Consider the following 25,772-nt stretch of genomic DNA (forward strand, 5'->3'; position numbering starts at 1 on the left):
CACGGTGCTGCCAAGCCCACTGAAAGGCTGCTGAAGATGGCTACGGGTTTTAGACTGAAGCTCAAGAGTGTCCACTGAACTCACACTGTTGACATCATGGTAGACGGTGCTCCGTCGACAGGGCTTCCCGGCGCAGGTGCGAAGGTGCTTCCTTGCGGTGGAAAAAGTTCTGTCGGGCCGATGACGGAATCCACCCGCAGCAGGGCGATCTCGTCGAAAAAGTAGAAATGCATGACAACCGCCCGAACACGGTGCTGCCAAGCCCACTGAAAGGCTGCTGAAGATGGCTACGGGTTTTATACTGAAGCTCAAGAGTGTCCACTGACGTCACACTGTTGACAACATGGTAGACGGAGCTCCGTCGACAGGGCTTCCCGGCGCAGGTGCGACGATGCTTCGTTGCGGTGGAAAAAGTTCTGGCGGGCCGATGACGGAATCCACCCGCAGCAGGGCGATCTCGACGAAAAAGTAGAAATGCATGACAACCGCCCGAACACGGTGCTGCCAACAAGCCCACTGAAAGGCTGCTGAAGATGGCTACGGGTTTTATACTGAAGCTCAAGAGTGTCCACTGACGTCACACTGTTGACAACATGGTAGACGGTGCTCCGTCGACAGGGCTTCCCGGCGCAGGTGCGACGATGCTTCCTTGCGGTGGAAAAAGTTCTGTCGGGCCGATGACGGAATCCACCCGCAGCAGGGTGATCTCGACGAAAAAGTAGAAATGCATGACAACCGCCCGAACACGGTGCTGCCAAGCCCACTGAAAGGCTGCTGAAGATGGCTACGGGTTTTAGACTGAAGCCCAAGAGTGTCCACTGACGTCACACTGTTGACATCATGGTAGACGGTGCTCCGTCGACAGGGCTGTCCGGCGCAGGTGCGACGATGCTTCCTTGCGGTGGAAAAAGTTCTGGCGGGCCGATGACGGAATCCACCCGCAGCCGGGCGATCTGGACGAAAAAGTAGAAATGCATGACAACCGCCCGAACACGGTGCTGCCAAGCCCACTGAAAGGCTGCTGCAGATGGCTACGGGTTTTAGACTGAAGCTCAAGAGTGTCCACTGACGTCACACTGTTTTCATCATGGTAGACAGTGCTCCGTCGACAGGGCTTCCCGCCGCAGGTGCGACGATGCTTCCTTGCGGTGGAAAAAGTTCTGTCGGGCCGATGACGGAATCCACCCGCAGCAGGGCGATCTCGACGAAAAAGTAGAAATGCATGACAACCGCCCGAACACGGTGCTGCCAAGCCCACTGAAAGGCTGCTGAAGATGGCTACGGGTTTTAGACTGAAGCTCAAGAGTGTCCACTGACGTCACACTGTTGACATCATGGTAGACGGTGCTCCGTCGACAGGGCTTCCCGGCGCAGGTGCGACGATGCTTCCTTGCGGTGGAAAAAGTTCTGTCGGGCCGATGACGGAATCCACCCGCAGCAGGGCGATCTCGACGAAAAAGTAGAAATGCATGACAACCGCCCGAACACGGTGCTGCCAAGGCCACTGAAAGGCTGCTGAAGATGGCTACGGGTTTTAGACTGAAGCTTAAGAGTGTCCACTTACGTCACACTGTTGACATCATGGTAGACGGTGTTCCGTCGACAGGGCTTCGCGGCGCAGGTGCGACGATGCTTTCTTGCGGTGGAAAAAGTTCTGCCGGGCCGATGACGGATTCCACTCGCAGCAGGGCGATCTCGACGAAAAAGTAGAAATGCATGACAACCGCCCCAACACGGTGCTGCCAAGCCCACTGAAAGGCTGCTGAAGATGGCTACGGGTTTTAGACTGAAGCTCAAGAGTGTCCACTGACGTCACACTGTTGACATCATGGTAGACGGTGCTCCGTCGACAGGGCTGTCCGGCGGAGGTGCGACGATGCTTCCTTGCGGTGGAAAAAGTTCTGGCGGGCCGATGACGGAATCCACCCGCAGCCGGGCGATCTGGACGAAAAAGTAGAAATGCATGACAACCGCCCGAACACGGAGCTGCCAAGCCCGCTGAAAGGCTGCTGAAGATGGCTACGGGTTTTAGACTGAAGCTCAAGAGTGTCCACTGACGTCACACTGTTGACATCATGGTAGACGGTGCTCCGTCGACAGGGCTTCCCGGCGCAGGTGCGACGATGCTTCCTTGTGGTGGAAAAAGTTCTGTCGGGCCGATGACGGAATCCACCCGCAGCAGGGCGATCTCGACGAAAAAGTAGAAATGCATGCTGCTGAAGATGGCTACTGGTTTTAGACAGAAGCTCAAGAGTGTCCACTGACGTCACACTGTTGACAACATGGTAGACGGTGCTCCGTCGACAGGGCTTCCCGGCGCAGGTGCGACGATGCTTCCTTGCGGTGGAAAAAGTTCTGGCGGGCGGATGACGGAATCCACCCGCAGCCGGGCGATCTGGACGAAAAAGTAGAAACCCATGAGCAACCGCCAGAACACGTTGCTGCAAGCCCAATGATGCGCATTGTTTGGACGTTGGATAACATTTATTTATTTATTTATTTATTCCAAATACCTACAGCGCCCGTGGGGCATTTTTCTAGGTGTGTTTTGTAGGGGTGTTGTAGGGTGTAATTAGTAATCACAAAAAGAACAAGTAATCATAGAAATGCAAGCCATAGAATGGGAATACAAGTTTGTCTCGGTGATCAGAACGCAGCAGAACATAGCAACAGAACATAATTCATAACATAGCAACAATACACGGTCAAAAGCAGTAAATCAAATGTTACCATTCAGGAAACACTTTCTTGAGCAGTCAAAACATTTGGTGAGCGCACAATTTTATTCGGGAGCACGTTCAAATCGTTAATTTTATTGGGAAAGAAGGCATACCTAAATATATTGATTCGGCACTGTAACGGTTTAATTTTTTCTAAATTGTCTCTTCGCGCGGACACGTAATTCGGCGTTTTTAGGTAAGTGTTTTTGTTAATTCCTGTTGATCCTATCTTAGTGTTATAGAGAAGCTTTAATCTACAAATTTTTCTATGCGAGCATAATGTTTGCCACCCTAAGTTTTCTCGGATGACAGAGCTTCTTACATTGAAGTTGAAGTTACCTGTAACAAACCTGGCTGCACGCTTCTGTACCCTTTCCAGCTGTTGTTTCAACACTTCCGTATATCGGTCCCACACTGCGCACGCGTATTCCAAAATAGGCATAATGTTGGTGAAATAAAGTGTTTCTTTTAGTGATTGACGGGAATGTTTGAAATATCTCTGAAAAAAATACAAGAGCCGAGACTCTTTTGCAGCTGTTGCGTGAATATGGTCTGTCCAATCTAATTTAGAGTTCAATGTTACTCCTAGATATTTCATTTGTTGTACACTTTGTAATACATTATTGTTTAAAAGATAACCATATTACAGTGGTTTTTTTATTAGTAAATGTTACATGGTAGCATTTAGCTATGTTTATATTCATCAGCCATTGCACACACCATTCTGATACTTTGAGTAAATCTGCTTGTAATACACGTGAATCACTGACACTCTTGACAGGGTGGTACAAGACGCAGTCATCGGCGTATAATCTGATATTTGACCGGATACCATTGGGTAAATCATTCACAAAAACCAAAAACAGCAGCGGCCCAAGAACTGATCCCTGGGGCACGCCAGACACAACTTCAACTGGTCGCCTGACTGCATTTTACTAGCGAAAAATAGACGCGGACGAAGAATAAGTATACAGGACACTCGCGAGTGTCCTGTGTACTTCTTCTTCGTCCGCGTCTATTTTTCGCTAGTAAAATGCAGTCAGATAACCAACTAGCCCAACTTTATGCCTTAACAATTCAACTGGTCATGATGAAGTGCCACTTATGACTACCCGTTGTTCCCGTGCAATGAGATACGGTTTTAACCAACCAAGAAGGCAACTAAGGATTCCCAAAAGTGATAACGTATGCAACAAGAGGTTGTGTGGCACTACGTCAAACGCCTTTTTAAAATCTAAAAATACTGCGTCTACTTGCAGGCCCTGGTCGAAAGAGAAGGCAACATCATGAATGAACTCAGTTAATTGTGTGACACACGATAAACCAGAGCGAAAGCCATGCTGAACTGGCGAAAGAAATGATTTCCTTCAAGGTGTTTTATGATAGACGAGTACAAAATATGCTGAAGTGTCTTACAGCAGACTGACGTTAAAGATACTGGTCTATAATTGCATACTTGATTCCTGTCCCCAGCCTTGTGCATGGGTGTGACATTCGCACTTTTCCAATCACGAGGTAGCATTTCAGTTTAAAGTGACACATTGAAAATGAAAACTAAGAAAAGAGCTACTGCGGCTGCGCAGCGCTTTAAAATGTGGTTTGAGATACCATCAGGGCCATACGCGGAGTATGGATTAAGATTACTGAGTAATGACGTCATGCCCTGCTCGGTAATAACAATGTCATTCATATCTGGCAATTGTGGAAGTGACTGAGACACAAAAGTGGGATTTTGGGCTGAAAACATTGAATAAAAATATGCGTTAAAGCATTCGGCTTTAGGGAAATTATCTTCCAGTAATTTGCCGTTATCCGTGATAGCAGGAATGCCAACAAGGACCTTCTTGTTATTTTTGATATAACGCCATACTTCTTTGGGGTTTTTCTTCATTCTATCAGCTAGGGAGGATAAAGATTGGCGTTTTGAAAGCTTCAGGTCGTTTTTAAGCTGCATACTAAATTCCTTTAGTTTAGCGTATCGGTTGGGGCTTTTTGTTCGTCTAAATGTCTTGTACATTCTAACCTTTCTTTTTATGGACGTACGTAACTCTTTTGTCATCCAAGGTCTGTCGACGCGCTGTTTCTGTCTTTTTGATGGGACAAACTTATTTGTTAATGAAATTATTTTATAACTAAATATGGTCCATAAGCTCTCTATGTCCAGGTATTGGCTGTAGTCCACAAAGGACGGCAAGAAAGAACTCAATTCTGCACTCAAGGAATCGTAATTGCCCTTGTCATATCAATAAATTTTTCGTGGACATGGTCCACTATTTTTGACCCGCTTGCACAATAATGTACCACTTACAACTTCATGATCGCTAATTCCTGGTAATGGTATAACCGACTGAACAAAATCATTTTGGTTGCTGAATACCAGATCCAGTACACTACTTCCCGAGGCAGTAATCCTAGTAGGAAAATTTACCGACAGGAAAAGCCCATATGCACGAATCATTTCAAACAATGCAGCGTGAATTGCGCTTCGACTATTTTCAACCGGAAGTGTATCATTCCAGGTAACGTCAGGCATATTAAAATCACCACCAAGAAGAACAATATCTGACGAAAGGGCAAAAAGGGATCTCGATAAACTAAGCAGGGGGGCTCTGCTGACACAACCAGGGGGCCGAAAAAAAGAACCGACGACAATATACCGTCCGTCCGGAAATATTACTCTACATCACACAGATTCGGAAAAAGTGTCATCACCACGGACCGGAATACTCTATACAGTATCGCGTACTAGAATAAACAAGCCACCATCTCGCGTATTGCGATCTTTCCGGTAGCTGGTGTACCCCGAAGGAAACACTTCATTATTTAAAATGTCACCATCTACCCAGGATTCTGTTCCAATAATAATATCCGCTTGCGTGATGCTGACCAGTCTTTGAAATTCACTGGTTTTTTTTTCAAGCTGCGGCAGTTCACAAGAACGAAAGACAGGTTATCGAAAGAAGCATTATTTCGGTGAGACGTCGTATGCGTTTTCTGCTATTGAGCGCATTCACGAACTGATTCACTGGTGCTATCGTACGAGTAGGTCTTGCCATCCAGCGTGAGCTTATTGTACCTAAGTTTAATTTTGGCACCGCGTTCCCGTGCAGAAGCGATGAGCTTTTCTCTTTCTTGTGGGATGTTTCTAGAATAATCTTCACTTATTGAAATTTTAGTACCTTTTAATTTTGACGCAGCAGAGAGCACTCTTTGCTTGTCCTTAAAACGAGTGAGCTTCACAATTATTGCTCTGGGATTATCATCTTTAGGCTTTCCCATTCTGTGAGCCATTTCTATTGATGACGGGTTCACTGTAACCTGCAATTTTTCAGCGCAAAGCGAAATAACTCTGGCCTCTGATTCATCCCATGTCTCTTTTTCCTCTCCTTCCACACCAAAAACAGAAGATTATTCCTGCGGGGGCGATTTTCAATGTCATCCTGTGTTCTGAAAACCTTTCGCATCGCATCTGCAAGTTGGTTACTTTGCGTACGTATTTCTTCACTTTCAACATGTGGCGCTGAAGGTGGTGATCCTACGAGTTTATCAATTTTCTTTTCAAGCTCTGCGATTTTCTTGACGATCTGCGATTTTCTGCGATAGTCGACGATCGGGCGCAGAAGCACATCGGGCTTGTGAATTTTCGGCAGGCCGTATATTGCAGGGGCAGAACCATTGTGACAAAGAAGCGAGTAATAGAGCCACATGTGTTGCGGGATAACGAACCGGAAAACATCGGACAGCAGATTCTGGTGCTTCTTTTGAATTTTTGCAGTGGGATCACGGGCCAGGCGGGTGGACGTGCTATAGTCTCAAGACAGGAAAGCATCTTGTCCGCGTAGTCAGCCCTGTTCTGATGTACAGTGGCGTTCCCTTTGTCAGCCGGAAGAACGACAATGTCGGGGTTATTGCGCAAACTCTTAACTGCTCTCCGTTCTTCTGAAGACAGCGGGGAGCGTGGGGTGTGCGAACAAAACTTTGAGATGACATTGACAGCGCGGGTTCGAGCCTCTTCTCAACGCAGGGATTGACTTGGTAGACTGCTGCCTCCACGGCACACACAAACTTCCTCGCGTCAGGAGCAGGCCCAGTGTTAAATTTCAGACCTAGGCTCAGTACCTAGACTTCGTCATGGTTTGGTTGAAACAAGGACAAGTTGTGCACTGTAGAACTGGCAGAATTTCCTTCAACATTGGTCCGGCCATGACCGAGTCGTGACAGCTTATTGACGTGCGTCACACCAGCCTGGCGCGACCGCAGCCTTTCCGCTAGCAGATTGTGTAACTTCTTAGATGCTGAATTTCGTTGCGTGCCACAGTGTTTTAAAGATGTTACTCTGTTGTCCCTCACACGATTTGTCCGTGTTATCTGTTCACGCGATAGAATGTGTATTGTGTATAAATACGTGCTTCCTTTCTAATAAACTTTCAGTCGCGAGTTCAGCGCTGTGCGTCCTCCACTCTTCCTTTTTTGTCCCTGTGTTCATTGCGCTGTTTTTCACTGTGAATATTATTCTGCTCCACCTAGCCCAACTTGCCATCTTACTTCAGCTTGGAAATTTGCGTGCACATGAATGCGTGCTAAATCACTGGGACATTGGAAGTCTAGGCGTCGGCGGGCAAAGAAAGCTTCATTCTTGAGAACTGTGACCCTTTTTTTGCCGTCAAGGATCCTTGCTTGTAGAAGGAGGCGCTCCGCTTTGGCTATGACGCCTTGGCCAAACGCTGTGCGCACAGGTCTCCTCAGGCGCAAGGAAATAGCAACCAAGCCACGGGCCTTGCAGGTCATGTTGAATTTCAAGTGGCCTTCGAAGGCAGACACCAGGCTTGTGGTGGAAACGTACTGAAGAATCTGGGTGATGACAGGTTCGCCAAACGCTTCACGCAGTTTCATGAAATCTATGGTTGGACGGAATCCAGTCTGGTCAGGGTGGGTCATGATACAACGGAGAATAAAAACACCGACCAGAAATATATTTTGTAAAATAAAAGGCGTTTCGGTGTTGTATCATTGTATATGTTATGTTGTCTGGGCCCGGAGCTGAAGGCTTACAGCCGCTCAGAGCAGCGCTCAGCTCATGAAGCAAGAACTCAGAATTATAAGAAATGGCTAACCTGTTATCACATAATGGCTTCTTTTCGGCGGCGGTTTTATCTTTCAGGAACGTGTTTGTATATTGTGCGGAAATGTACACGTGTTGGAAGTCTTGTGCGAGTGTGTTAGCCTGGTCTTCAAGTGTGTCCCCTGTTGTGCTAACCAAAGGCCGGCTGTGTGGCTCTTGCTCTTTATGTTTCTGCATTCGTGTCCAGACTCTGTGTGTGTCAGTATATGAGTTTATGTATGCGAGAAAGGCACGCCAACTTTCCCTCTTTGCCTCACGGCGCACGCGCTGCCCCCGGGCCGTCGCTCGTTTGAAAGATATCAGGTTAAATGAAGTAGGTGGGGAATTGACGAAGTATACCACATGCCAGGCTCTGGGCCTCTCGTGCCTGCCTACAGTCCTGGTTCCGCCAGGGCCTCCTTTGTTTGCGCGGGGCACCGGAGACCTGGGGAATGGTCTTTTCGGCGGCGTCAAGAATGTGCCTCGTGACAAGTTGGGTTGCCTCCACTACGTGTAGGTGTGTTATGTATGTGTGGTGAAGTTCAGATGTTTCTGTGAATGTGTTCCAATTAGCTCTCGCTTCATTGAACTTCTCGTACGAAGGGGAACTGTTTCGGCCTATATATGATAGTGAGATAGGGAAAGTGGTCACTGCCGTAGGGGTTTGTGCCCACCTCCCATTCCAGGGATGGGAAGAAAACTGCTGGGCCAATAGCTAAATGTAGGTGTGAGTTAGTGTTGTGTGCTATGGTATGGTATGTAGGCTGTTTTAAATAGGCATGCTCCTGTTGATGTTAAGAGCCTTTCCATGAGGCGACCCCACGCATCTGTGCGAGAAGAGCCCCAGAGTGAGTGTTGTGCATTCAGGTCACCTAAAAGTATATAAGGTTCAGGTGAGTGATCTATCAGCGTTTCGAAATCAGAACTTGTTAGCCGATAGTCATGAGCGATGTATATGGAGCATATTGTTACTAGCCTGTGAAAGATTATCGTTTGGATTGCAACAGCGTCAAGGACAGTGCTCAGAGTGACTGGATGGCGAGCTAAGAATTTTCGGGCGATTATGGCCACACCACCCGAAAAAGTTGGGCACTCATCCCTGTCCTTTCTGAAAATCAGATAATTGTTGAGGAAGTTGGTATGTTTTATGTTAAAATGTGTTTCTTGTAAGCACATGACACTGGTTTGGCTGACATGCAGTAACTCGTACACATCATCAAGATTTTTAAGGAGGCCTCTGCAGTTCCATTGGATAATAACAAAATCACCAAATAAGACGTGTACCCCCTGCCACGAATCGACGACGCTCTCGACCACCTCTGCCATGCGAAGTATTTCTCATCGGTGGATCTGAAGACCGGCTACAGGCAAATTGAAGTGGACGAGAGAGACGGAGAGAAGACTGCATTCATAACCCCGGATGGTTTATACCAGTTCAAGGTGATGCCGTTTGGGCTGTGTACGGCGCCCGCGATGTTTCAAAGATTCATGGACACTGTGTTAGCTGGCCTGAATTGGCACACCTGTCTCGTGTACCTCGAGGACGTTGTGGTATTCGCCCGAAATTTCGACGAACACCTCGCGAGATTGGAGTCTGTACTCGGGGCTGTTCGCATGTCGGAGTTAACGCTGAAGCCTGAAAAGTGCCGCTTCGCTTACGAGGAATTCAAGTTTTTGGAACACCTCGTCAATGCCGCAGGAGCCCTGCCTGACCCGGCGAAAACATCAGGCATGGCGAACTTCCCCAGCCCGAAAGACAAAAAGGTCGTGCGAAGATTTCTCGGACTGTGCACATAATATTAGCGCTTCGTCGCAAACGTCGCACGCATTGCAGAGACACTCACGCGCCTGACAAAGGATAGCACCCCTTTCGCCTGGGAAAACGCCCAAGAAAAAGCATTCTGCGTGCTGCAAGAACGCCTGCAAAACCCTGCCGTCCTCACTCATTTCAACGAAAACGGCGAAACGGAAATGCACACCTACGGCAATGATATAGGCTTGGTAGCCGTTCTCGTCCAAAAGTACAGCGGTTGCGAAAAAGTAATCGACTTTTCCAGCTGCGGTCTGTCGAATCAGGAGAAAAATTACTCATCCTCTGAAAACGAGTGCCTTGCCATTATATGGGCCATTTCAAAATTTCGCCCATACGTGTATGGTAGACCATTCAAGGTTGTGACAGACCACCATTGGCTGTCAATTGGCGAGCTAACCACCGTTGGCTCACCAATTTGAAGGACCCCTCTGGCCGTCTTGGGCGGTGTAGCTTGCGCCTGCAAGACTTCGACGTTACAATCGTCTACAAATCCCGCAGAAAACACTCCGATGCTGGCTGCTTGTCCCGCCCCATCATCGACTCACCACAACAAGGCTCCAATAAAGACAGCGCGTTCTTCAGAGTCGTGACTGAGAGCGACCTAGCCGCCCAACATAGGGCCGACCCCGACTTGCGCGTCATGATAGATTACCTCAAAGGACGCAATGTCGCCGTGCCTAGGGCGTTCAAGCGGAACTCAAGAACTCAAGCGGACCTCAAGGGCGTTCAAGCGGAACTCAAGCTGTGCTCAAGAATAGCGCCAGAGATAAAACGCAAAAAATTGCCCCCACCTCCCCGAAGGGAATCGTGAGGAAGTGCGAATGCATTTCTTGCGCCGAGAGTACACGGCGTAGTAATTCTGACATCGCCTTGAGAGGCGCCCAGCCAGCGAACGGTCTAAACTGGAGCAGAGCGAGCAGGAGACTAGCGAGAGAGCGCGCGCGAGCCGACCCACGGAGGTCTGGCGGTTTATCGCTGCATATATAGGGGGGTACGCCGCGCCCAGCGCGCCGAGCCAGGTGGCTGAGAGAGGAGGCGAGCGCAAGGGGAGAGGGACAGCGGCGCACGGCAGCTGCAGCCGAGCGAGGGGAGAGGAGGTGCGGGTGCGTGACGTCACGGCGCGGGGAGGGAGAGTGACACAAAGCGGCGCACGGCAGCTGCCGGGGAGAGGAGGTGGAGTATGTGACGTCACGGGGCGGGGAAGGGAGAGGGACGCGCGCGGCCCACGCCGTCGCGCCGCGAGGAGCGGTGAGGGGCGTGTCGTCACGTGGTGAGTGACGTCACTGCGCCGTTGCTTCCGACGCTCCTCTCCGCTCCACGCCGTTGCTAGGGGATAGGAGGACTGCGGACGGACGGCGCCGCCGGCGGTGGAAGGTTTGGGGTCGCTTATAAAGTGCATTGCACTTAAAAATGCGAGAAGAAGCATGTCACACCGTTTATTAAGTGTGCGATTGGTGTTGTGTACGAGATCCCTCTGATTTGTGTTAAAGTGTATATCGGCCAAACCGGCGGATGCATTAATGACCGCCTCAGAGAACATGCCTTGTCGATAAAAAATGGAACTGGTTCGCACTTGCCACAACATTTTAAAGATTGTGATTCTGTAAACCCAATCTGGACAAAACAAAAATAATCGAAAGGAGCAGAGATGCTACCGCAGGTGAGGTTCCCGAGGCATTTTCATAAAAAGAAAAGGGCCCGTGTGCGTAAGTGTACATTCGCTTTCTATTTATAATAAGGAAAGTGCGTTCCTACATACTTTTTTCTGATGTTCGCCAGATGACCATGATGTGTGTAATTTTTTTCCGTTCCTTTCTTTTTCTTCCGTGCATGCCTGCTATTTATATGTTTGTGCTTTTCGAAATAAACTCAGTTGTTAGTAGCGCCTGTCACGTTTGCTACCGTTTTCGTCTTTTTTGCGTTAAGCCTCCATTTCAGTATGTACCAACTCGCCCAACAGCACGTTCTGTTAAAGTACCTTTCTAGTCCAGTGGGCCCTTTCGTTTCTGTGTCTTCTTCTCTTCCTCAAACCTCCGTCGTCGTTAGCCACATCGCCTGGGCGGACTGCCGTGCCAGACTCATGACGTTTTCTATTCAGAAAGGCTTGGTTTCTCCAGAGGTTGCGGCGTTGTTCGGATGTGTGAAGCTTTCCTTCGGTCACGTCAAGCGGCTGTGTAGGATCCTACGCTTAGAATTAAGGCGTCAGGTTCGGTTGCTTTACGACTGGCTGCGGGTGTTTTGCTTCACTCAGGACCCTGAATGGATCGCAAACAAGAACCACCAGTTCTACCGACGCCTTGCTGCCGACACGAGGGAATTTTGGTGGCGGACAATATTGGTTCAGTTACGAAAGACAACTGGAAGAAAGGCAGGTGGAGCCGGTGGCCTCAAAGTTATCGGTGATGCCCAAATCCCCGACGACATTGCCGGCATTCTTCAAAAACGTCCAAAGTACAGCGTCGAGGAGAGGATGCCTGTCCATGAACTTGATTGATTGTAGGGTTTAACGCACCGACGCAGCGCAGGCGATGAGGTGCGCCGTAGTGGAGGGCTCCGGGTTAATTTCGACCACCTGGGGATCTTTAACGTGCGCCGAAATCTCGTACACAAGGGCGTTTTTGCTTTTCGCCTCCATCAGAAAAGCGGCCGCCGCGGCCGGGAATCGAACCCGCGACCTCGTGCTCAGCAGCGCAACGCCTTAGCCACTGAGCCACCGCGGCGGGTCCTGCCCATGAACTGCTCTCCCTAAATAGGAGAGTGGCCAGGAAAGCCCAGGCCGAAGACGGCGAAAGATGCCTACTCGACGGTGTCGACAGCCTTCTCCGTACCGTGTCGCCTACCCGTGCTCTACGTCACCGGTCAACTATTTCGTGGACAGCAATCTGAGGCTGCTACAAAGCGACAAGGATGGGGGGTTCGTCGCCATGACTGCTGGAACGTTCGATGAGAAAGCCACACTTGCCGTCAACAAGAACTTCCTCCCCGTTGATGTGAGTGCTTCAAAGGTTAAAAGTAAAGCTGTAGCCTTGTGTAGGAGCCTCGAGCTAGAGAAACTTGCTAAAGGTATCAGCGATAGTGGGCGGACCAATTTAAAGGTTTTCTTCACGGCCAAAACCCATAAGGCCGGGATTCCCTTCAGGTCTATCGTGAGTGAAAGGGATACGTGGCAATCGCTTGTCAGTGGCTTTCTATTGAACCAGCTTAAAACCTTAAGTGTGAACGACCCTTTCGAAACTAGGAACTCTGTCGCTGTCACGGATGTTATACGGGGTAGGACAGACATGAGATATGGTTTTTCCATAGATGTGGAAGACTTGTTTTATTCGGTTCCGCACAACGAACGGTTGGTCGCAGTTGTGGAGTGTATCGAAACAAATGCTGAGATAGCCTTTCAGAATGGTGCTGGTATATCTGTTAACAATTTTATGTCCCTTCTTGAATTTTACCTTAGTGCCACTCACATATCTTTCGAAAATAAGCTTTACAGACAAAAGAAGGGTATTTGCATTGGCTCTTGTGTAGCGCCAGCACTTTGCAACATTTTCCTGGCAGGCATTGATCGGGATCTGAGTCAGTCGCTCGAAGGGGACAAAATGTTTGAGATTTTCAGATATGTGGACGATTTTTTGGTTCTTTTGAAAAAACAGGACCAAGTAACATATCCTAACACCGTCACGGAAGTTTTAAGTCATTTTCATCAGGGCGGGAAGGGTTTAAATTTTACACATGAGCTACCCCTTCACAGTAGACTCCAGTTTTTAGACATTAACCTAACTTTTGTGGACGACCACGTGTGCTGGGAATATTCACCTAGAACCTCCAAGGAACTGTTGCCTTTTGATTCCGCTCATTCTAAAACTGTAAAGCGTGCCATCGCCACTATGTGCCTTCAGTCTGCCCTGTACAAATCGTGTGAGCATGCTATGGGAAGCCGTTTTGACCATCAAATGGCCGGGCTTTAAGCTGTTGGCTTTCCGGGCTCAACCCTTACCGCCGTGACGGAGGGTTAAGAAGGTCGCTTAAGAAGGTCGCTTCCAAGTACAGCATACCGGTTGTGTTGTCAGCGCCCTTGAAACTTGCCACGCTGTGCTCAAGAATAGAGCCAGAGATGAAACGCAAAAAATGCGAGAAGCAGCACTTCACGCCGTTTATTAAGTGTGCGATTGGTGTTGTGTACGAGATCCCTCTGAGTTGTGGTAAAGTGCATATCGGCCAAACCGGCCGATGCATTAATGACCACCTCAGAGAACATGCCTCGTCGATAAAAAATGAAACTGGTTCGTACTTGCCACAACATTGTAAAGATTGTGATTCTGTAAACCCAATCTGTAAACCCAATATGGACCAAACAAAAATAATCGAAAGGTGCAGAGATGCTACCGCACGTGAGGTTGCCGAGGCATTTTCATAAAAAGAAAAGGGCCCATGTGCGTAAGTGTACCGTCGCTTTCTATTTATGATAAGGAAAGTGCGTTCCTACATACTTTTTTCTGATGCTCGCCAGATGACCGTGATGTGTGTAATTTTTTTTCTTTCCTTTCTTTTTCTTGAGTGCATGCCTGCTATTTGTATGTTTGTGCTTTTCGAAATAAACTCAGTTGTTTGTAGCACCTGTCACGTTTGCCACCATCCTCGTCTTTTTTTGAGCTAAGCCTCCCATCCACTTAACAGACCGAGGCTATCCTCTACCGTTGGCAACACATAGCGCTCGTGAAGTACACTTTTGTTTAATTGCGTCAATGAACGCAAATACGAACATCTCCAGAGGATTTGAGTACTGGTAGAATACCCGCGCACCATTCTGTAGGTTCGTCTACTTTGCGGATTACATCATCCCGCTCCATACGCTCCAGATCCTGCCTAACTCGGTCCCGCAAGGGCAAGGCAACGTGACGCGCAACCTGAATTGCAAAGGGAATCGCGTTCGGCTTTATTCGAATATTGTATTCTCCTTTCATAGCTCCCAGGGAACTGAAAAGCTGCGGGTAGGAAGCCTCGATGGCTGACGCGCAACTGACCTAGTCAGCGAACTTAATAAGCTGCTTCGAGCGCTGGGAGAACCAAAAGTATGGAGCGTAAGGGAGAGACAACGTACACAGTTTGTCGGACCGTGCCTTGTTTCCTCTGGATATTGGCAACAAACTTTCCGAGAACATGGAGTGGCTCATTCGCGGGTCCTGTTAAGGTTATGTCGCACTTGTCTAACCCGGTAGGCAATCCAGGAAACGTTGAGGGTACCACGGAAACTTCTGGACCCGAATGAAGTTTAGCGAACACCGCAGTGCCGTTTATGACGACCTGAGCATACCGAGAAATAGAGTGCTCCCCGTGTACCGTGTCAACAAAATACGCCCCCTTGTCCATATGGAGAGAAGAAAGTTGTACCTTCGTTCGGTCGCCTGCAGCCTTTTTCCGACACACCACTGCAAAATGTCCGGAACAACTACAGTAGTTGCATTTCGCAAATTTGGCCGGGCAGGAGGTCCTGGGATGCGCGCCTTGGCCGCAGTTGGGGCATGGACCGGGGGTGTGTGGTCGGTTGGGCTGTTCTCTGGTGCGCTGACCTTGTATGCCAGGTGCACTATTCCTTGACGAGCTGCCGGGACGCTGTCCTGAATAGTTCTTCCGGGGCTTCCCTTGGTTGCTGACCACGTGCAGGTTGCTGGCTGCCTCTGCCGAAGGTTCGTCACTGGTTTCTCGCAGCTGCTGCTGCTGTCGTTGGACGGTGTCCTTCAATGGAGCTTTTGCCAAAGCACTAGCGAGTGTCAAATTTGCATCCATTTGTAGCGACTCGGAGAGCTTCGGATCACTGAGGCTGACGACAAACCTCGTTCCTTTTCCATGCGTTCCTTTTCCTGGTAGTCGCACTGGTCCACCAGCGTGTGCAACGCAGTGATGAATTGGTCGACTGATTCGCCAGGTTGTTGAATGCGTCGGTGAAAACACGCGCTCTCATAAACTAGGTTCCGTGCGGACACGAAGCGGTTGTCTAACTTCTTTTTGACGACTTCGTACTGCTTCTGTTGCTCTTCAGATAAAGCGAAAGTTGAGAAGATTTCTCTGGCTTGCCGTCCCATCGCATGAAACAGAGTCCGGACTTGTGCTTCTTCACCTCGCTGGCTAAAGCCCAAGGCAACCCAGTCGAAAAACACAACAGAAAAATACGACAGAATGATCCTGTGAGGGAATGGGACATTCTGTAGTCTGTAGTAAATCCTGTCCTGTAGTCTGTAGTAAACCCTGTCCTGTAGTCTGTAGTAAATCCTGTCCTGTAGTCTGTAGTAAATCCTGTCCTGTAGTGTGTCGTAAATCCTGTCATGTAGTCTGTAGTAAATCCTGTCCTGTAGTCTGTAGTAAATCCTGTTCTGTAGTCTGTAGTAAATCCTGTCATGTCTCGAATTTCAACTTGTTTTGCATAAGAAATTTACTTCCCGTGATGTTTTTTTCTATTAAGTACCTGAAGTATGCAGGATATGCATAACAATTTAAATAAAAATATGACCAACAAACATAAGCATTTGGGGGTATTCTTGCCTTTCTGGAAGAAGCCTAAAATTGTTTTCAGTGAATAACTGATTTCAGAAAGCTGTATCAAAAGGCAATGTAAGCAATGCAACAAGTGGTACATTCATGCATGCAATACAAAAGTTTGATGTTACGCAGATTGCACATGCCTGATGCATGTGCAGTCGCGGAAACTCGTGCACACGCACACGCGGGAACTCGTGGATCTGGCAGCCGCAGAACATGACGCTGGAACACGCCGGAGACAACGCGGTATCCAGCGAATAGCGTGGCCGATGCTCGCGCTAGGCCTTTTTTCTTTAATAGCCGTGTAATTGCAAACCCGCGTAGCTGTTAAGAAGAAATACACAAGTCTTTCCTTCAGGGACACCTAAGAAGCGCTACAAAATTTAGCTAGACTCATTTGGGCACTTTTCAGCTGATTTGGCCGTGCTTCTGAAGCAGGGCCAAATAGCGTCCCATCATAGCGTTCCGTCAATGACGCTCAATCTGTTCATGAAAGCAAATTTATTCTCCCGGATTGAAAAAAAAAACTATTAAACGAGCATGGACAATAACCGTTCGAAAATTCGTTCCTTATACAAGTTAGGACCATTAAAACACAAGCAAACAAATATTTCTTGAACCTGATTTATTTAAACAGCAAAACGCGAGAGAACGTGAGCGAATCAAAATGGAAAGTCAATATTTAGCTGGAATGCTTGCCTTGGTGAACCTTGATCAGTTGACAATGCATTCGCGCAGCAAAACGTGGAGGGGTATCCTGTGGCGAAAAGCGCACGTCTCTGTGGTGCTGCACTATCTCGAAGTGTATGCACGCCCGATACCTGCCGAAGTCACGCAGGGGTCATTGCAAGTTCAGTCGATTGTCCAAGCACATCGCGCGTATTCGAGATCACACTTCCTGCGAAATTCATCGTATTCACTCGCATCAGTGTGCCAATAATCCCAAGCACCACGGTTAGTCGTGGCTAGAGGAGTCCTCACTTCGAGATGCTTGAAATCCGGACCACTGATCTTGCTTTTACCACAGCTTCCGAAGCTACAAATGTTGCTGCTGATACTTCGCGGAGACATAAGATGCACGTTTTTACAAAAAGTTACGCGTAACTTCAGGTAGGCAAAGGGCCGATGTTAAATGTGAACGAGCCACTCGGCCACGCAGCCACCGCCAAATTTTGACCGAAAGACGAAAAGCAGGAGGGAACAAAGGAAGGGTAAGGAGGGAACCGGCCGATCACGAGAAGTTGTTTCGCGACCCCTCCTCACCCCTCTCGATTCTTCGTATTGCGGCCTCCCCGTCCCGCGAGTGCTGTCGCGCCGCGACATGCCTTCAGTGTTGACGATGCTTCCCCGAACTTCTTCCGAAGGGCCGGGCTAGAGGAAAGGCGTGCGTTTTCTTTCTTTCTAGATTTATTTTTTTTAACACATCTCGGCAATTTAACGAGTTCACTGGTACCGTTTCTTTTTTTTTTTCACACAGGTAGCGGCAACTGGTTCGCTGTTTTTAAAATCTTATTTTAACTATTTAGGCTTGATTGGACACATGCTTCGCGTTAAAATAAACAAATTGCGTGCTAAAAAAATAAAACAACAGCACGCAGATTGAAACAATGGGGCTCTCAAAGACACCCAGAAATACGTGTCAGAATGTGCACTGCAATTATTACACCACGTCTTCAAAAAGCATGTCTTGCTTGTCCTTTATGCGTCCGCTTTGCCGACGGGCTACCCTTATTGCCTCATTCTTTTATCAAAGATTGTCCACAGTACAATATATGCAATTGCAATTCCCTCAAAGAAAAAAGAAATTTGCAAAGTTCTTTATGTATCAATTTCTTTGGTTATGGAGCTACGCTTAGGTGTTGCAACATTACAGTGATTTGTGCTAAGTTGTGCTGTTAATTGCAAATTTGTAGCGAAGGTTTTTTCAAACACGGCCGGAATGCTAATGGCAGTAATGCAACAAACGTTCATTACAACAGACGCTTGCGATGCAATTCAACGAGATGACCGTCACTCGCACGCACCATTGTTTTCGTGCAGCGCACGCTAAAAAAGTGGGAATTCGCGGCACCGCACAGGCCGAAAACACCACGTTTCGGAGCATCTGCGTCGATCGCGGCACTGGAATACAACCAGTCCACCCCTTAAGCGGCGCGCGGCATTTCCGTGCCCAGCCAGCAGCGGCACCACACTAACTATCCTGTTCGTGCTATCCCGTTTGCCCTGTCTGAAGCCCTGTCGTCAAAGGCAATGACCCCGTGTTATTCGATGCTCTAAAGCAACCACCCCGCGTTGCTGTCGTTCAGCGCGGCGTTTTCCAGTGTTTTCTTTTGTCTCCAGCGTATTACATCGCTCTCCAGATGGAAAATGCGGTCCCCACGTTGATGTTGTCCAGCTCTGCGTTTTCCAGTGTATTCCGTTCTTTTCGGCGTATTCCATCGCTCTCCTAATGCTGGAAAACGCGGGGTTTGCCGACAGGGTAAGCAAGTGATTTTGTAGCAATATTGAAAGGTCTTTAGTGTGACACTTTTGCAATGAATCTAAAGTTCTCTTTCAGACTGTAAAAATCTGCAGGGACTACAAAATGTTCGGTCGCACGGCAGATAATAATAGGAATTACGGAATCCAGTCGTAGTGGCTGAAGGACAGTCTGTGGTGCAACAGAAATTTGTGTAGTGCCTACAGAGTGTTGCACAACAGAAGTTTCTGTAGTACAACAGAAATGTCTCATGCGACAGACATTTTGTAGTTCTACTACAAAGGTTTTTGTAGTGGGGCTACACAATGTCTGTCGCATGATAGATATGTGTGTTGTACTACATAAATTTCTGTCGTACGACAGACATTCTGTCGTCCTACTACAGAGATTCCTGTCTCACAACAGACCATTCTGCATTCCCAACAGAAATTCCTGTTGTGCGACAGAAATGCCTGTCGTACGACAGATTTTCTGTAGTTGTACTACAGAAATGCCTGTCGTACGACAGATTTTCTGTAGTTGTACTACAGAAATTCCTGTCGCATGACTGACCATCCTGTAGTCCCAACAGAAATCCCTGTCGTGCGACAGAAATGCCTGTCGTACGACAGATTTCTGTAGTTGTACTACAGAAATTTCTGTCGCACGACAGACCATCCTGTAGTCCCAACAGAAATCCCTGTCGTGCGACAGAAATCCCTGTCGCGCGACAGAAATTTCTTTTGTGCGACAGAAATTCCTGTTGTGTTTTTCGACTGGGAAAGCGGTAGTCATCGAAGAGCTGGATCCAAGAAGGCCATTCGGATGCCCGGTCGAAGTCAAACGTTGGTGGAGCAGGAACACCGAACATGCAGCGGAATGGCTTGCCCCTGTTGTCTTCTGACATGGCGGCGCTTGAAGATTGGTGCAACGCCCCTTGAATATCAGAAGACGCCATCTTCTGACACCATGCCGTGTTGCGGCCTAGAAGTGGGCCGAGTGCCGCTGGGCTGCCGTAAGAACGGGGAAAGGGACAGAGCCACCGACGATGGGGGCGAGATCATGACAACCTTTATTCCATGCCACCAGCGTACATATATAACAAACACACATGTGACCAGTAAAGTCACGTAGAAACTGCACGTGGCGCGTCGGGGGGAAAGCAGCAGATAACACAGGAACACGATACGCGGCATCGGCGTTATCACCACAGCATCCCCTGAGGATTCCCACGTGGGAAGATGGTGTAATTTTTCTATCTTTCGGCACGCGTGGTTCTCAAACCGTCGATTCACATCTAGAACATTGTAGGTCCAAGCAGATTACTCTAGGCTGTTCACTCTCTCCCTATGAGAATGCTCTGCCTATCAAAAGAGATAACACATGGGGCACAGAAAGAAAGAATGGAACACGCGCTTCCCTTGGCACAGAGATAACACAGACCGGCGCAAACGGGCGGTAAAAGCAAAACATAAATAAACAAACCCAATGCATGGTCCGCGGGAATATATATATATATATATATATATATATATATATATATATATATATCAAGGTAGCAGTCGTCATTGCCAGTGCTACTCGGCTGTTTCCAACATATTTATTAGTGCCGAATGACGTGTGTTTTTCATATTTCTTTGATACCGTGATAAATAGGCGAAAATACAAGTCGTGAAAAAATCCGCCGTTGTTTCCGGGAGTGCGAGTCGAACCCACATCTCCGCATTACGCGTGCGGTGCACTGACCACTATGCTATCCCGCAACGGCTTCTCTCTCGACTTTCCCGCGGGGGTTTTTATATTTAAAGTGCTCCGAGGCCGGTCAACTAGCGCCGCCCCTCGACCACCGCGGGAGACGTACAACGTCTTTTTTCAGCGGCCGCCACGTAACACGTGGTCGGAGGTCGGGGTTAGCAATTGGCATATCCGAACTGCTGGAGCCAGAGCCCTCGTAATGCATGTAGCAGAACAGAAAGATACGGGACGAGGGACTCGGTAAGGACAAATATCAAGGTTGCAGTCGTCATTGCCAGTGCTATTCGGCTGTTTCTGACATATTAATAGTGCCGAATGACGTGTGTTTCTCATGTTTCTTTGATACAGTGATAAAGAGGCGAAAATACAAGTTTCCATGATTTGAAGCGCAACAAAAACACACGGACGAAGAACAGTGTAGACGAGACAGGCGCTAACTTCCAACTACTTTTATTCGGCTACGCATGTGCTTATATCTCTAGGAAAAAAGACGGCGAGAAAGAAGAAGCATGCACATATACACATGATAACAAAGTCAGATATGTCTGCAGCACTTTTTTCAAAAAAACCATTTCGCTACTATACAGAGCAATCGAGGTATCACTTATACAGTCATTCGCCCTCTCCCTGATATTAAACGCTTCGGCTAATTCCCTCGCAGCCCTGTTCTTGCTTTTGTTCAGTATTCTTATATCTTCAACCCGTGGCTCACAACCGCAGGCACGCGAATGGGTGGGCAAATGTGCTCCATTATCTTTTCCAAGGGACAATTCATGTTCCCTGGCTCTCTCGTTGACGCACCGGCCCGTTTGGCCAACGTAAGACCTTCCGCAAGATAGCGGGATTTCATATACAACTCCGACTGCACAGTCGACATATCGATTTGCGTGTTTTTTTCCACATTCCTTCTTCCTGCGTTCACCCGATATGCGCGAGCACAGGCGCGCAAGTTTACACGGGGCAGAGAACGCAATGTTGATTCCGTATCTTTCGGCGAGCTTCTTCATGTCATGGGCACTCTGTGCATGCACGGCACGACATCCGTTTTCTGCGCACGGGAGGTATCTTTGGCCTTCTTCGCTCCTTTCACTTTGTTGAGCTACGTTGTTGCCCCAGCGACAACGACAGTGCCAGGGAAACCGGCCTGCCAACCTGATTGAGAAAACTGTCCTGCATCTTGTGAGCACGCGATTTTTGTAATGAAGATTCCAGAGTCAGTGAAGCGATTGCCCTTTTCACTGTTCTCGAAAGTGCCGAGTCATAGGGCAGCAGTTCTGTCTGAGCTCGTGGATTGTACCACCAACAAACATGGTCCTCAGAAAACCAAATGGTAATGTCTAAAAACTGTAATTCGTTGTCAACAGGTACTTCGTAGGCCTTTCCCGTGTTGATTAAAAAGCTCCAAAATCTTCCTTACCGTGCCAAGGTGCGTTTCAGCGGTTAGTGTCTTTAAAATCACTAAAAAATCATCAACATATCTAAAAACGGTAAAAACAAGATTAGAGTCAAGAGCATCATAATGGTTCGGTCTAGACTGCTTAAAAAGATAATACACCGAACCGGCGCTACACAGGAGCCGATACAATTGCCGTGACGTTGTAGGTAATGCTTTCTGTTAAAAGAAATAAAAGTGGAATTCAGATAAAACTCTAGCAGTGCCATGAAATTGGCAACCCACAATCCAGTGGAATTCTGGAACGGCACCGCTCCACTCTCATCAATGCAGGACTGTGCAGAAGCGAGCAAATGTTCGTGCGGAATGGAGTAGTACAAATCTGTCACGTCAACAGAAAACCCAAACTCAACTGAACGGTTATCTTTCAACACTTGCAAGACATCAACACTCTTTCTAGTAGAAAAGGGTCATCAATGTGCAGAGTTCAGGTGTTTCTGGAGAAACCGGCTCATTTCTTGCTGCCATGACCCTCTTTCACTGACAATAGTCCTAAATGGTGTCCCCGATTTATGATTTTTTGCGGAAAAAAACGCATTCAGTTTGTTTTCCTTGCTGCCTTTCACGGATTTCTTGAGATGCTGCAGATTCAAGTCCTCGCACATAGCTAACGCTTTTTCCTTGACTCGAGAAGGCTTCACTTTCCGCTGGGAAATGTTCTTTGTGATCGCAACTAGGGCTCTTTCGTTGAATTCGCCATACGGCATTACCACAAAGAACCCTTTTTTGTCGGACTGCAGAAGGCGCAGGTCGTTTTCTTGAAAACAGGTGACCACATGCGCGTTGCAATTCCGTGCCTTCCGTGGTCGTTTCTCGACGGTCTTTGCTAAGGATCCAAGATCCCCATCCAAGATGCATCTTTCGCGATCCTCTGTGGAGGCTTTTTTAGAGATTTCCCTATTAATGGCAAGTAGCTCATGAGGCGATATGCGGGGTTCGTTGCAGTATTTTGGACCTTTTTCTAGCACCTTGGATACATCATCTGGAAGGCCAACATCTCCAAACACGACCATCTTGCGAGCTCTTGGCTGCCTTGCTCCATCGACGTTAAGCAGCTTGGATAGAGTCACCCTTCAAGCAGTTCGGATGTCTGCGCCGCCAAGCGCCTCACTGATCTGTAGTGATGTTCAGCAACCACAGGCGGGTAGTTGCTAAAACATACATTTCTGAGACAGTCATTATACATCCGTCTCCGGTGCCACATTTCCGATCATATTATTTTGCACATGCGCTTCCAATGGCCAAAGGAAGGCTGCACAGGCCCAAACATACCACTTACCCCTTCGGGAATTCTTCCTTTCCGAAGGCAGAAGGACAGGCATCTGTCGTCATTGGCCGTACCTTCCGACCTTTCTCCTCTTCTGCCGCACATCGAGGCGTTCGTGCGTGCAGAAGTTTCGCGGCAGCTGGCCCTGCTTCCTAGCGCTCGAGAGCCTGCCTTTCCGCTGCCCCCGACTGTGCGGCGAGTGATTCAAGAACAGGTCGCCGAGGCACTTCCCTCAGCCTGCCAACCGCCACATGTGCCTGTATCCGTGGCTTCACCCTTGACCCCACACTTAGCGTCAGCAGTGGCACCGCCCTTTTCAACTACCGCCGCAGCGCCTCTCGCTTCCCCAGTAGCATCGACCCTAACGGTACCCATGGCTGCGCCTCTCGCTTCACCGGCTGCCATGAATTGCGCTTCAGTCGTACGACAACTGGAGCCAGGCGCCTTTCAGGCATATCAGTACACGGCACCCCAGCGGGTGACACGGTATTCTCGACTGGCACCTCAACAGCTCAATCCTTGGCGCACACCAGACAACCGCCCGATATGTTACGCATGCTGCATGCCCGGGCACGTGGCGCGGATGTGCCGTCGGCGGCCACCACTTGATCGCGATGTCCACCCTGTATCGGCCTACGGATCTCAGCCGTATTTCGCCCCCGGTGATTCAGGACCGACACCGAGCTCCTGTACTAGCGAGCCACCCCCATTTTCGAGCCGTCGCCCTTCTTCACCGCGTCGCCGCTCCGTGTCGCTCATGCGGCCCCGACAAAATCCGGTTGCCGAGGGAAACTGACGGCTGCAGTTCCCGAGGCAAGAACTGCACGAATGTCAAAATGCCGAAGTCCTCTTATATCACCCGCTAACGTTATAGATGTGACTGTGGAAGGTGTCGCCGCACTAGCGCTTGTGGATACGGGAGCCGCAGTTTCAGTGTTAAGTGAACGTATTTGCCGCTCGTTGCGTAAAGTCACAACACCTCTCGGTGGACTTACTCTTCGGACTGCAAGTGCGCAAGAGGTTAAGCCACTAGCCATGTGCACCGCTCGTGTCCTCATCCAAGGCATCGCTTACGTCATCGAGTTCGTTGTGCTCCCGTCATGCTCTCACGATATCATTCTTGGGTGGGACTTTCTATCCCGTCATCACGCCATAATCGATTGTGCTCGTGCGCAAGTTGAACTTCTACCGTTGTGGGAGCCGCCGCAGAACGAACTGTCGATCAAGTTGCTGGTTTCCGAAGATACCGATATTCCCCCGAGCTGCTCCGTGATTGTTCCTGTTTCTTGCAATGTCACTGCGGACACAACCGTGATTTTCACACCGTCGAGTTTATTTCTTTGGCGCAAGTTGCTCCCCTTACCCTCCGCTGTCCTCGATGTTCGCTCTGGTTCAAGCTTAATGGCGACGGGAAGGACAACACGACGGGAAGGACCTGAGTGCCTTTTCTGTGGATATTAAGGATCTCTATTATTCCATGCCACAAGCGCTATTGCTCGGGGTGGTTAGGGATGGTATTGATGAGACCGGAGCAATCGGGTTCCAGAACTCCTGCGGCATCAGTGCAACGGCCTTCGTCAGCATGCTGGAATTTTACTTACGGTTCACGATCGTGAAGTTTGGGGATGAGGTGTACATCCAAAAGGATGGGGTGTGCATAGGATCATGCCTCGCCCCGGCACTCAGCAACCTACTGCTAGCACGTTTCGACAGGAGACTAGCGAAGGCCCTAGAAGTCTCGGGTGTTGTGAAAGTGTTCCGCTTCGTGGACGATTTTTTGGTAGTGTTCGAGCGAGCAGGCGACATGGAAGCACAGGTGGAGAGGATCTTCCAGCTGTTCACTTCAGCACTACAGGTGTTCACCCTAACGAAGGAGCTACCTGAGGAGGGTCGCATTCGATTTCTGGACCTCAGTCTCGTTTTTTCGGCAGACCACGTCTGTTGGAGGTACGAGCCACGATCCCGGAACGGCATCCTCCCATTTTCGTCAGCACACTCTAAAATAGTAAAGCGAGGGATCGCGATGACGGCACTGAGGAGCGCTTTGGTTCGTTCCTGCCACCACCAAGCTTCCGCAAGCTTTGAAGCCCAGGTGAGCCGGCTGACTGCTTCGGGTTTCCCAAACGAATTTCTGGGGGCCGTTGCCGAAAGGTTGGTGGCCGAACTAAAGGGAAAAAAGAAAAAAAACGACAAGTGACCAGGAGAAGAAGAAAATAGCTGTCATTCCTTATGTGCACGGGGTTTCCCATAGGCTAAAACAGGTGGGAAACCGAGCTGATGTGAGGGTAGTTTTTTCGGCGAGGACCAAGTTGAACGGTATGTGCCGCCGAGTGAATAGTGACGCGCCAAGGGCCCAACCGTGCCGTAAGAAGCATGACAAGCGCTATCGGGAGTGCGACACCGCGGTGGTGTATGACATTCCACTTTCCTGCGGTCGCTCGTACATCGGACAGACAGGAAGATGCGTAAACGACCGATTAAGAGAACACGCTAATACAGTCAAAAATCGCACAGGAAGCAACCTTGCCACCCACTGCGCATCTTGCAAAGATTGTTGGCCTTTTCTCGAAAGATGCGACCTCATCAAGAAGCACAAGGACCAAATCACGCGGGAAATCGTTGAAGCATTCCAAATCGCCGAGAGAGGGGATAAGTGCGTCAGCAAGCCATCGGT

General features: G+C 48.8%; 1 protein-coding gene and 2 pseudogenes across 1 annotated transcript in view; all 3 read right to left on the reverse strand.

Moving 5' to 3' along the window:
* LOC144174133 (uncharacterized) overlaps positions 1 to 7,658 on the reverse strand; it is a 36,471-nt pseudogene extending 28,813 nt beyond the window's left edge.
* Positions 1 to 25,772, reverse strand: part of LOC144139945 (protein amalgam-like) — a 129,692-nt gene that overhangs the window by 70,729 nt on the left and 33,191 nt on the right. The window lies entirely within an intron of this gene.
* On the reverse strand, positions 15,078 to 15,711 carry LOC144174140 (uncharacterized; annotated as a pseudogene).

Source organism: Haemaphysalis longicornis, unplaced genomic scaffold, assembly GCF_048455015.1.
Source record: "Haemaphysalis longicornis isolate Haplotype H1 unplaced genomic scaffold, Haemaphysalis longicornis Haplotype H1 scaffold_1, whole genome shotgun sequence".
In the NCBI taxonomy this organism is placed as follows: Eukaryota; Metazoa; Arthropoda; class Arachnida; order Ixodida; family Ixodidae; genus Haemaphysalis; species Haemaphysalis longicornis.